At 31.4% G+C, this 12719-nt stretch overlaps 1 long non-coding RNA gene across 1 annotated transcript; it reads right to left on the bottom strand.

The window, feature by feature from the left end:
• Positions 1-4089: 4089 nt before the first annotated feature.
• On the bottom strand, positions 4090-6272 carry LOC114268599 (uncharacterized). Its single transcript, XR_014350675.1, has 3 exons — positions 6212-6272; positions 5955-6064; positions 4090-5872 (listed from the first exon to the last, which is right to left on the bottom strand). It is a non-coding gene; the product is annotated as an uncharacterized LOC114268599 (long non-coding RNA).
• Between the last annotated feature and the right edge of the window lie 6447 nt (positions 6273-12719).

Genomic DNA, 12719 nt, shown 5'->3' with positions numbered 1-12719 from the left:
CAGAATTATCTGAATTATTTTATTTTTATCTTGTTATGACGCTGAGCCTTTGGGTACCAGGTTTGGGTCGTGACATCGTTGATGTGAAGCCATAAAAACTCAGTTTTGTTGTAGTGTAAGTTTCATATAATTTAAAATTTTCTTTAGTTTTAGTCTACATTTTAATAGGTATTTAAATTTTTAAGTAATATCAATTAAGGCAAATGAAATTAATTGATTATCACTTAATACATTCAATTTTAAGTACTGAATAAGTTATCAAACACCCTCATACTCTTGATAAACAAAAAAATAAAAAATAAAATCTACGCTTACTCTCCCTAAAGCCACGTTTGTTTGGTTTCATAGAATGAAAGAGCTTAAGAGTACGATGGGATTAAATGAGAAGATTATTAGTGTGGTGGTATTAAATTTGAGAGGTAAGATGAAGAGTGTTTGTTTGTACATGACCGGATTAATAATACTATAGATAGTATTAATATATAAAATTAATATATTTTAAATTTTTAGTATTATAATTTTTTTTTGTTATAAAAAATATAATTTTTGCTTAAAAATCATTTAAAAATTCACCAATCCCCTCACTCACTTTACAATATCAAGGGTGAATTACACCAATAGTTCCTATAATTTGCAATTTTTATCACTTTGATCTCTGACTTTTCAATTGTGATATATTTGACCCTGAATTTTGAGAAGTGTTCCAAATAAAGACAATTGAAGATACTATTGGATTTTTCAAGGGCAAATTCGTCAATTTGATAAAATATAAACTAATTTAACAAAAATAAATGTCAAAAATTTATTTTTGAATTTTTTAAAATTATTTCTACCTACTAGAGATAAAATTATATAAAATTGATAAATCTTTTAGACATTTATTTTTTTACCAAATTAATTTTTATTATATATTTGGATGATGGTCATGTAAAATTAATTTTTTAAAATTAATTATGTAAGTTTTATTAATTTTTATCAATTTTACATAATTTTATCTTTGGTGGATAGAAATAATTTTTAAAATATTTTTTTACATTTATTTTTATCAAATTAGTTTATATTTTATCAAATTGATGATTTTGCCCTTGAAATTAAGCAATGGAATGTTCAATTATCCTTATTTGAAACAATATTCAAAATTCAAGTTTAAATGTATCTCAATTGAAAAGTCAGAAATTAAAGTGACACGAGCTCCAAACTATAGGGACTATTAACGTAATTTGCCCTAATTTCAATCCTCCTATATCTTTGTTAGCCTTACCACAAGAGTGGATTACTAATCCAAGAGAATAGTTAATTTTCTTACTCATATCCTCAACTAAATACACTTTAAATAAGTCTCACGTATCATTAGTTTAATCCCTTTTTTTCAAAGAGTGAAACAAACATGAGTAAGACATTCTCAATACGACAAACACAAATAACCTCATATTATTATCAAACAAAGACACTGCTGGGGGTGCGAAAATCCTGAATTTTTTAAGGGCTCTTTCTTAAGATCTCGCGCTGTACTTCGATCGCACTTAGTCAGGGCTGGGGCGATTGATGAGCTCCACTGGTGTCTTGGTGGTAAGTCCCTTCCTATGAGTTGGGTTAAACCAGGCCGACAACCGACTACCCCGGGGCCTGAGCCTGCGAAGGTTGTGATGTCCCCACCTAATCTCCTTTTTTTTGTGTTAAAAAATAAATAAATAAATAAATAAATAAAAAAGCTGCAGTTCCCGGCTAGCGACATGCATGTTCGCAAATAATCTCAAAATTATTAACAAATAAAGAAACCGTCGCAATTCTCCGCCAGTGACATGCATATTCACAAATAACCTCAAATTATTAACAAATAAAGACACCGCCGCAATTCACCCGCCAGCGACATACATAGTCACAAATATTCTCAAATTATTGACAAGGGTAAATTATATTGACACCCATTCAGATTTTGTCCAATTACTATTTATTTGCTAATGTTTTAAAAATTATATTTTTACCTTTGTATTTAATAATCTCATTTTATAAACCCTTTTATTTATGTAAAAGATAACAATTCTTAATAATAAAAAAAAAGAGGAAATTACATTAAAAAAAAAAGTAAAGGAAAAAAAAAAGTAAAGGAAAGCAAAAAAAGAGAGAGTACATGAGTTCGATGTCTTCATTCCGTCTAAATAATTACAATGACATAAATATTAGTATAATTTTTTAAATATCAAAGATGATATATATTAAATCCAAATCTCAAAAGGTGTAAGTGTAATTTACCATATTAACAAAAAAAAGACACTGCCGCCATTCCCTGCCAGGGCCGTGCATATTCTTATTCAATGGTGAAGTAAGAAAATTGATTTAGGAACATCGCAACACCCATTAGTTACGACATTGAAATTTTATTTCCGTAATTAACAATAACATAATAATAATATTTTTGTAAATTTATATTATAAACTTAAATATTTATTACAATATTTTAAAGAGAAAATATCATTTTTCTCTTAAATTATCACGCGTTTTTCACGTTGACCCCTATACTTCGATTTATTTCAATTTAGTACCTGAACTTTTCACAAATTGATCAATTAGATCATTACCGTTACCTTCCGTCCACAATTAGACGGAATGTACTGATGTGGGAGACAAATTGATTTTCAAAGTACAGTTTGGGAGGTAAATTGATTTTTAATTTGGAGGGTAAATTGATTTTTAAAGTATAATTTGAGAAATAAAATGAAATTTTAAATGTCATGTCAGCACATTCCGTCTAATTGTAAACGAAAAGTGACGACAGGTGTCTAATTGATCAATTTGTGAAAATTTTAAGTACTAAATTGAAATAAATCGAAATATGAGAGTCAACGTGAAAAATACGTGATAGTTTGGGAGGCAAAATGATATTTCCTCTATTTTGAAATAAGATTTGGGGTTGTTTGGGATGTCCTAAATAAGTGCACTTTTTGTCTTTTTGGACTAAAAAATTGAGGAAGAAAATATGGATGTTTGGGTTAATTTTTTGACTTTTTATGGAAAATGTGTAATAAAAAATTATAAAATTTGATTTGTATGGAAAAATTAGGATTGGGAGTTGTGCAGCCGTAATTGTTGACTTTTGGTGAATAGTGTTAACTTTTTAACTTTTTGAGTAACTTTTTGACTTTTTGACTTTTTTATAATATGCCAAACTTGGCCTTAATATGCTCAATCGAACTAAATAAAATAATATGTAAAATAAGATTTTAAGATTAAAAAAATATAGTCTTAAATAAATTATTTTAAGGCTTAAAAAAATATGTTAGTGGTATAATATATATATATATATATACTAGCATATACCCGTGTCTGAAGGCACGGTGTAAATAATGTTAGGATTATAATATAATTGTAATCGCAACACTATTTAAATTTAAGATAAAAATGCAATTATAAAAATATATTTAATAGACTACACTCTACAATTCAAAACAAATCAAATATAAAATAATAATAATAATAATAATAAATATCTAATAATGCACACCAACCAGTACTCTGTAATTTAAAAGAAATTAAAATTAAAATACACACTAGTTAGTATTACTGCTGCCAATCAAATTCTAACTACATAAGAAAAACAAACATGAGCCTTTATAAACAACAAAGACCAAAGCTTGGATCTAATACTTAATGCACCCCTCAAATTGGATTTACTGACAATTTTTCTACTTTAAAAATGTTGTCACTAATAAATTTTTATTTATTGACAGATTACAAAAATATGTTTTATAAAGATGCTTTGAGATATTACTTATCATCTCAAAAACATATGTTACAAACAGATGCTCATTATAAAGATGCTTCAAACATACTTTTATAAACAGATGTAATTTTGAACAAAAGTAATTTTTACTTCTTATAAAAACATGTTTTATAAAAATGAATATTACATGGAATGCAGTAATTTTTGATCAGATGTTTTAAAAATGAGCAGATGTTTTGTAAAAATTCAAAATTTCCAAAGTAATATTACTTCAAAATTTTGAATTAATAGATTATGAATTTTTATAAAACAGATGTTTTGAATTCAAAAATTAAAATTTTGAAATCAAAAATTAATGAGATGGAGTGCAGTAATTTTACAAAAACATCATCAAAATTGAGTGCAGTAATTACATTTGCTCCATTTTTGTTCAAAATTACTCCATTTTTGTTCAAAACATCTGCTCAAAATTACATCTGTAAAATCAAAATTACAGATGTTTTTATAAAAAATTTTGAATTCAAATTACTGCACTCCATTTTTATAAAAACATCTTCAAAACATCTGCTCATTATAAAAATTCAAAATTCCCAAAGCATGTTTTACTTCTTAAAAATGGATTCTGCAATGTCTTGATTTTCATTGATAGACAATCAGCTTGTTGATAGACAATGTCTTGATTTTCATTGAAACAGACCCATGCTATTCCTGCCTCTCCATTTTTGCACTTCCATGCTCCATCTACCACACGTATATAACTGGAAAACAGAATTTAAAGATAGGTTATTAGCAAGAAGACCACAATTCTCTGTATTTCCATCTTTTTCCAAAGATATCAGTAAGACATTCTAAGATATTATCATTGGAAAACATGAATGCACAGTTAGTCCAATGTTGATGAATCTCATTAGCAATTGAAATAGTTCTGCTCTATTGTCATCTTTTCATTATGGAAGACCACACTATTTCGCTGCCTCCAAATTGCCCATAGCAAGGCAATAGATTGAACAATCATGTCCTCTTCTTTAATCATTGTAACCCAATTGATCCACCATGTTTAAAGCAAACTGGGTGGCCACAGGTAAAGTCCAAGCCCCTAGAAGTACCTCTCCAAATTCTTTGTGATACATGACATTGAAAAAAGAGATGTTCAATGGTTTTGGCCGCATTCGCAAATCAATCACACTGGATTGGGAATATCTCTTATCTTTAACTATCATCTCACAGATACTATATTATGAAGACACTTCCACACAAATACTGCCCATTTAGAGGGAATTCAAGATTCCCAGAGTTTTTTCCAAACACAAAAATCAGTTGCATTCACACCACGTAAATCTTATAATCCTTATTTATCTCCGTACCTCAGAACTCAGAAAAAATACTTTCCATATACAAAATAAAAATAGAGCAGATTGTTTGAATACAAAAATAAAGCAGATTGTAAAAATAAGGCAGATTGTTTGAATACAAAATAAAAAAATCAAACTTTGAATATTTTCATAATATTCCTTTAAACCATGGTTGCTATATCCACCAAAACTATTCCTTTAACATAACCTATGACCACCAAAACATTCAATTAAGATTCTAATAATAGATTCACCCATAGATTTGTATCAATATATGCATGAATTGCAAATCGAATCATGACCTGAATCGCAAACCGCAAGATTCTAATAATAGAGCAAGCATCTAATACAAAAGTCAAACTTTTGAACAACAAAAAACATGAGTTGGACAAAAAAAATGCAAATAAATAAAGTGGCTTACATAAAGGACAATTGACAAAAAATTAAAATTTACAAAATATTATCTAACTGGATCCAAAGTATCAATTCCAACAGATGTTGGACTCGAATGAGAAAGGATTAAGAGGATCATGGAATTGATGTGAGGGGTCAGGGATGGATATATTTCTAGGAGATCCAAAGGAGTCTTCCAATGTATAGTTATGGATCCAATAGAATTCATAGGTATTGGGAAAAAAACCCCTATCAAAAGATCACTTCAAGACCACCACACTAAACACATATAAATTCAAATAAAAATTAGGAAAAGGCAATACTTACACGTTCTATGGCTTCACGCTCCTCAGGTGTAACTGTTACAGACTGTGGCATTGCTGCAGCAAGCTGTCCCAGTACGTTACTGATAACATATTAACAGCAAATTAGGACCGTGAACATTCATAACTATCATTTAAATGAATATAACCAACCAGAGAACATACCCCTCTCCACCTTCAACAGGTTCATTGATCAGGCGAACAAAATCAGCCTGGTGCTCCTGAATAAGCCTCATCAGGTGAGGGTTTTGCTTCCCTAGCTCCTGAAGCATGGGCTGTCAATAAGAAGAGTAATTGGGGCTGTTTAGGGTGGGTTTTTTTCTTCTTTTTTTTTCAGAAGAAAAATGAAAAATAAAATGTTCACATTTTTAAATGTTAGATGGACAAACAAAAAGACTGGCTGCAGAGTGGCGGATAAGAACCTACAAAATTTGTGGATTGGCCTGCACCATAGCTCGCAAAGCTTGGAACTGAAATAGGAAATTGAAAGGTTTATTAGTTTGATTTATTTGTTAATACAATCAGTGTTCATAAAATTTGTGTGTGTTTAAAAAAAACAAAATCAATGTTCTTAAATTTTCTGTGTCTTCATTTTGTGTGTTTAAAAACTGTGTTCTTAAATTTTTGGTGTGTATTTAAAAAATTCAATGTTCTTCAATAATTCAATGTTCTTAAACAGTTTGGGATTTTTTCTCATCTCACTTTTTTAAGCTTTTTTTTTTTGTATAAATTCAGTATTTTCAATGGTAATACCATCTTGAACCCGAACCAGAAAACCCAGCAGCACAAAACCATGAAATGGATAGCTCAAGAAAACCCAACTATCGATTCAGTTAAAAAATGGAAGAACCTCTCAGACCCATTCAAACAAACACTTAATGGGTGTGACTTCTAATTCTAAATGATAGAGTCTTTTTCCCCTTTTTCTTCCAAATTTCTCAGCAACCAAACTTATACTACACAAAGGAAATAAATAGAATGAATGACATAAACTCATTCAGAATAGATTTCAGAATAAATTTGGAAAGCATAGATTTCAGAATAAACAACTATGTTAACTACTCAAGAACTCGAGGAGGCTTATAAGATTTCCATGAAAAAAATGATTCAAAAATTTCAAATCAAAGGGTTGCGAATTGAAGCCAGTCGGAGAGAAGGGAGAGATAAAGAAGAGGAACAAAGAGGGATTGAGATAAACAGAAATGAGAATTTAACTGGAAAAAAAAAAAAACATTACCAACATCTCAATAAATAAACATTACCAACATCTCAATAAACATTACCAAAAAGGGATATGTTAGAATCAGGTCATGGTATTTGACAATAAATAAATAACTAACTAAATAAATAACCTAATTGAAGTTAAGTTTGAATCTAAAGGTGAGAAGTTATTATCAGATAAATAAATAAATTGAGACCTAAATAAATAAATAACTAAATAAATATTATCTGATAGTCAGTTAAACACCTTCAGAGGAGTTAAGTTATTTAAATAACTAACGGGTTTGAACTAAATAAATAACCAACTAAAAAAATAAAGTGAAAAGTTAAGTTTTCAATAACCTAATCGATGTTTTCATGATTTTCAAAATAGGAAAAATCAGCTCATGAAATAAAATTAATTCTAACATCTCTAAACAACCAAATAAGCATCAAAGAAAAACGAAAAAATTGAACACAATGAACATAATCCACAACTACCTCTTTGGTAGCAGATGAATAACATCTCAACGCGGATACTGCAGGCTGCTGTATCCTCTGCAAGGATTGTTCTAAAATCTGAAATTAAATACTATCTATTAGATGCAAAAAAATCTTCCTTTTTCAAAATCAAAACACACGATTGAAAGACCTACCGGAATAGGAAATCCTCCAGCTCCAAGTTTTTGCCTTGCAATCCTCCACATCCTCACAAATGAACTAAATACATACATGCATAGTCCACATACACAAAGAAACCATAAAATTAAGCAGATAATATCTCCAAGTCAGAGGCAAAACAAAATATTATACATAGTTCAAACCCGAATTGCAACAGACGGAAAATAGTCAATCAAAAAAAAAAATTTGAGACTCAATCAAAGATAGTCAGTTAAACACCAAAATCGATCAAAATCATTCAAACAGATCTAGTAGGTAATCCATAAAGTTTTTCTGAATATAGCCATGAATTGAAAACACAAATATATAAATAAATAAATAAATAAATAAATAAATAAATAAAAATAGAATTTATTGGGGAAAATACAGCTTTGATGGACGATAGCGATGTTTCGGATGGACATGGAACCCAAGAAATGTGTTCTAATGAAGTGCAGACTCTTCCAATTTTGCAGAAATTTGAACAAACATATTATAAATAAAGCCAATTACAAACATATACATACACAAACAGATATTGTTTATGCTCTATTCTTACTGCTTGATCACAACCCATAAGCTTCAACTTGAGGACATAAATGCATTACCAAGACATAAACAAATGAAAAATTACAAAAAGAAATTTCTCAGAGAAAAAACAGCTATAAGTCTCCACAGTCCTTACATATCACATCAAATGTTGCCAAAAAAAAGTATAAGTGTACCTAAAATAGGCTATGATCTCATATTCATCTCCATAATTATTAAATCCATCTATATCTATTAACTCTTTAACTTAGAAAATATTGACATTTGTATTCCTTCGAATAATATTAAACTAAATCAAGAGATTCCCCAATTGGCCTATAATAAAATCAGCCACTTGACTCAATGCAGAAAAAGGTTTCCAAAACCATTTCCAGTATTTCTATTCCATTCTGGATATTGACAATGACAGAAAATTCTTCCCTCAGTAAACATTGTCCTCAAGCAAGCATCATGTATGATAAAAAATTATGTCGTTAAGTAATGTAATGCAAACTAAATAAGCTCAATTGAACCTGGAGATTTCATGTTCAGGATCAAACAAATAGCATTATTAAGATAAGAATCCGTTATCCAATTGCAAAACAATCCATCTTTTGTAATGAAGTGGAGTCCCACAAACATCAAACATTACAAATTTACAATGATCATTATATCATAAACATTGTATCTGAAACAACTGATCAACCATCCAATTTTCACATGATGATAAATGTGCCACAATAATGTATGATAAAAAATTATGTCGTTAAGTAATGTAATGCAAACTAAATAAGCTCAATTGAACCTGGAGATTTCATGTTCAGGATCAAACAAATAGCATTATTAAGATAAGAATCCGTTATCCAATTGCAAAACAATCCATCTTTTGTAATGAAGTGGAGTCCCACAAACATCAAACATTACAAATTTACAATGATCATTATATCATAAACATTGTATCTGAAACAACTGATCAACCATCCAATTTTCGCATGATGATAAATGTGCCACAATAATGTATGATAAAAAATTATGTCGTTAAGTAATGTAATGCAAACTAAATAAGCTCAATTGAACCTGGAGATTTCATGTTCAGGATCAAACAAATAGCATTATTAAGATAAGAATCCGTTATCCAATTGCAAAACAATCCATCTTTTGTAATGAAGTGGAGTCCTACAAACATCAAACATTACAAATTTACAATGATCATTATATCATAAACATTGTATCTGAAACAACTGATCAACCATCCAATTTTCACATGATGATAAATGTGCCACAATAATCAATGTATTGCTGAAAGAAAAAAGTCACCTGATCAATCTGCCTTGTAGCGGGCGTGATCTTACTGTCGACAGCCTTAATTAAATCATTGTAATAGCTCTCAGTCACCGTAGATTTCTTCTTAGCCGCCCCGGAGAGCGAAAACCAGACCTTAGGCCGTAAAACCGCCGGAATTCCCTTCCTTATGAGATTCTTGAGCGTAATTGCATTTGCTAAAGCTGAAAATCGAAGGGAAGCTTTAAGGGTAGAAGAAACATGAGTCTGAAAATACCAAGTTCAGGTAAATCTTGAAATTTATACTCTTAAACATTGATTTCAGAATTTATACTCTTATACATTGAAATTTATACTCTTATACATTGAAATTTATACTCTTAAATTTCTTGTAGTTGTCTCTAATTTTTATTTTTTGTTTCAGAATTTAAAGAAGGAGCATGCAGCTTTATGCAATGAAGTGAATGGCATCAATTAGATGTTCAAACATAAATAGCAGTGGAGAATCTCATTTCCAATAACCCTGTGGGAGAATAAAATGCATAGCCACTACAAATTAAATTTGCTCACCTTCAATTTGTAGAATTTGGGAGAGCTGACTCCAGAGCGTCGAACAAATTTCAATTTTCAATTTCAATTTTCTACAAAAAATAGCAGTGGAGAATCTCTACAACAACACATTTCAATTTTCTTTTTCTTTTTTTCCCTTACAAAAAACCCTAAAAAAAAAATCCCAAATTCTACAACAACAACAAAAAAACCTAATTCTACAACCTAAAAAAAATCCTAAAAAAAAACCTAATTCTACAACAACAGATTTCAATTTGTAGTTATATACCTGTAGGTTGGAGTCGCTGGTTCGGGTCGGAGACAGAATCAGGCTGGTCGGAGAGAGAGAGTTGAGAGAAGACAGATCGTCGACAGAAGAGAGTCCGGCGGGACTGAGCGGCGAGAAGCGAGTCAGGCGAGAGACTCGATCATCGGAGAGAGAGACTCGACTCGATCGTCGGATGGAGGGAGGCTTGGTCGGTGACAGCCTCGGTCAGGCCGAAGAGAAGGGTTGTAAGGGAAGGAGGAGTAGCGTAGCGAAGAGGGAGGGTGGGTATCGAAGGGTTCGAAGGGTCTTCAATGGCTGTGGTGATGAGAGACACTGGAGAGAGGGAGCTGAAGAGAACGTGGGACAGAGGGAGAGATGAACTCAAAACGGGTGGGAAATGTATCTCTGATTCATCTTGGCCGTTGATCTAAGCTCAGGATTCATCTTGGCCTTTAAAATCAAATGTATCTCACATACATTTTAACAAATGATATTTCCTCTATTTTGAAATAAGATTTGGGGTTGTTTGGGATGTCCTAAATAAGTGCACTTTTTGTCTTTTTGGACTAAAAAATTGAGGAAGAAAATATGGATGTTTGGGTTAATTTTTTGACTTTTTATGGAAAATGTGTAATAAAAAATTATAAAAATTGATTTGTATGGAAAAATTAGGATTGGGAGTTGTGCAGCCGTAATTGTTGACTTTTGGTGAATAGTGTTAACTTTTTAACTTTTTGAGCAACTTTTTGACTTTTTGACTTTTTTATAATATGCCAAACTTGGCCTTAATATCCCCATATATTGCTCAATCCAACTAAATAAAATAATATGTAAAATAAGATTTTAAGATTAAAAAAATATAGTCTTAAATAAATTATTTTAAGGCTTAAAAAAATATGTTAGTGGTATAATATATATATATATATATATATATATATATTTGTGTGTGTACTGTATCAAATTTGCACAAAATGATTATCACATGTAGTGCAATTTTTTTTAACAATCCCACTAATATACAATTTGTCAAAAAAATATACTGGTTGATTTAGTATTGAAATAAGTACATGAACTCAAAAAATGAATGTTAAAAGACCCACAATTCATGACGAAATATCATTCTGCCCAACAAATTATTATTCAAAAATCAATTAAATTCATATTATTTTAATAATATCAATGTTACACTTAAATTATTTGATTTTCGATAAATTTTACCCTTACAGTTAGCTGCCATTTATAATCAAATGGAAGTTGCTAACGTGATACCGAAATTTCATTTGAAATTGCACCCGAACAATTTAAAAAATATCAATTAGATCCCAAACTTCATATTGTTTAAGGGTTTAATTGATATCTTGGGATACTTTAAGGGATAAAATGAAATCTCAAATGAATCCGGCAACATGTGTCGTCTAATTATAGACCATAGCTCACGGCATAGGTGAAGTTAATCCAAAATTGAATAATTTAGGTATAAAATTAATATAATTGAAAGTATAAGAGTTAAATTGATTCAAATAATAATTTGAGAGACAAAATGATATTTCTTTCATAATTCACCTTCTTAAAAATGATAAAGGGGTTGAGCCATATAGGAATGGCAACGGGGCGGGGCGGGGCTAGGCCAGGGATTGCCCTCTCCGTCCCCGATCCCCGACAGTATGAAATTCCCCATCCTCGGCCCCGATCCCCGGCAGGGAATCCATCACTCCCTCCACCCCCGCCCCCGACGGGGATCAGGTTTTCCCGACCCTGAAAAACCCCCGACGGTGAGACATACACACACAGAGACATACACACACAAACACATACACATATAGACATCTGCAAAGACATACATACAAACACAGACATTTGCAGATTTGAGTAGTCATCATCATCACACACACGCGCACACATCTACGGATCTGAGTCGTCGTCGTCGTCGTCGTCGTCATCACACACACACACACAAACAGATTCAAACAACACAGATCTATAAAATGAGATCAGCGATGGAGAGACTTGAGATCGACGATGGAGAAAATGAGATCCGAGGTTTTTGTCCTAAGTCGATGTCGTCATCTGTAGATCGGAGTCTGGACTAGCAGTGGTGGTGGTGTCGATGACTAGTGTGCGATCAGCGGCTGAAGGGGAGAGATAAGAGAGCAAACGAGGTATGAGAGAGAGAGAGAGAGAGAGAAGAGTCGGTGACTGTGTCGCCGTGTCGGTGAGAGTGAGAGAGAGAAGAATGAGAGAGTGAAAGAGTTGAGAGAGTGAGTCAGTAAGAGAGTTGAAAGAGTCAAAGAATGAGCTATATATATATATAATACAACTAAACACACAGGTGGAGATTTTTTGGGGAATTTCGGACGGGGCCAGGGCCGGAGGACTTATCACCATTCCCGGCCCGAAAATCATCGAGGATGTATTTTTTAATACCAGCCCCGGGCCTATGGGGA

This window comes from Camellia sinensis, chromosome 14 (genome assembly GCF_055761805.1).
Source record: "Camellia sinensis isolate YWXY chromosome 14, ASM5576180v1, whole genome shotgun sequence".
NCBI classification, from domain to species: Eukaryota; Viridiplantae; Streptophyta; class Magnoliopsida; order Ericales; family Theaceae; genus Camellia; species Camellia sinensis.
This window is presented reverse-complemented; position numbering and strand designations above follow the sequence as displayed.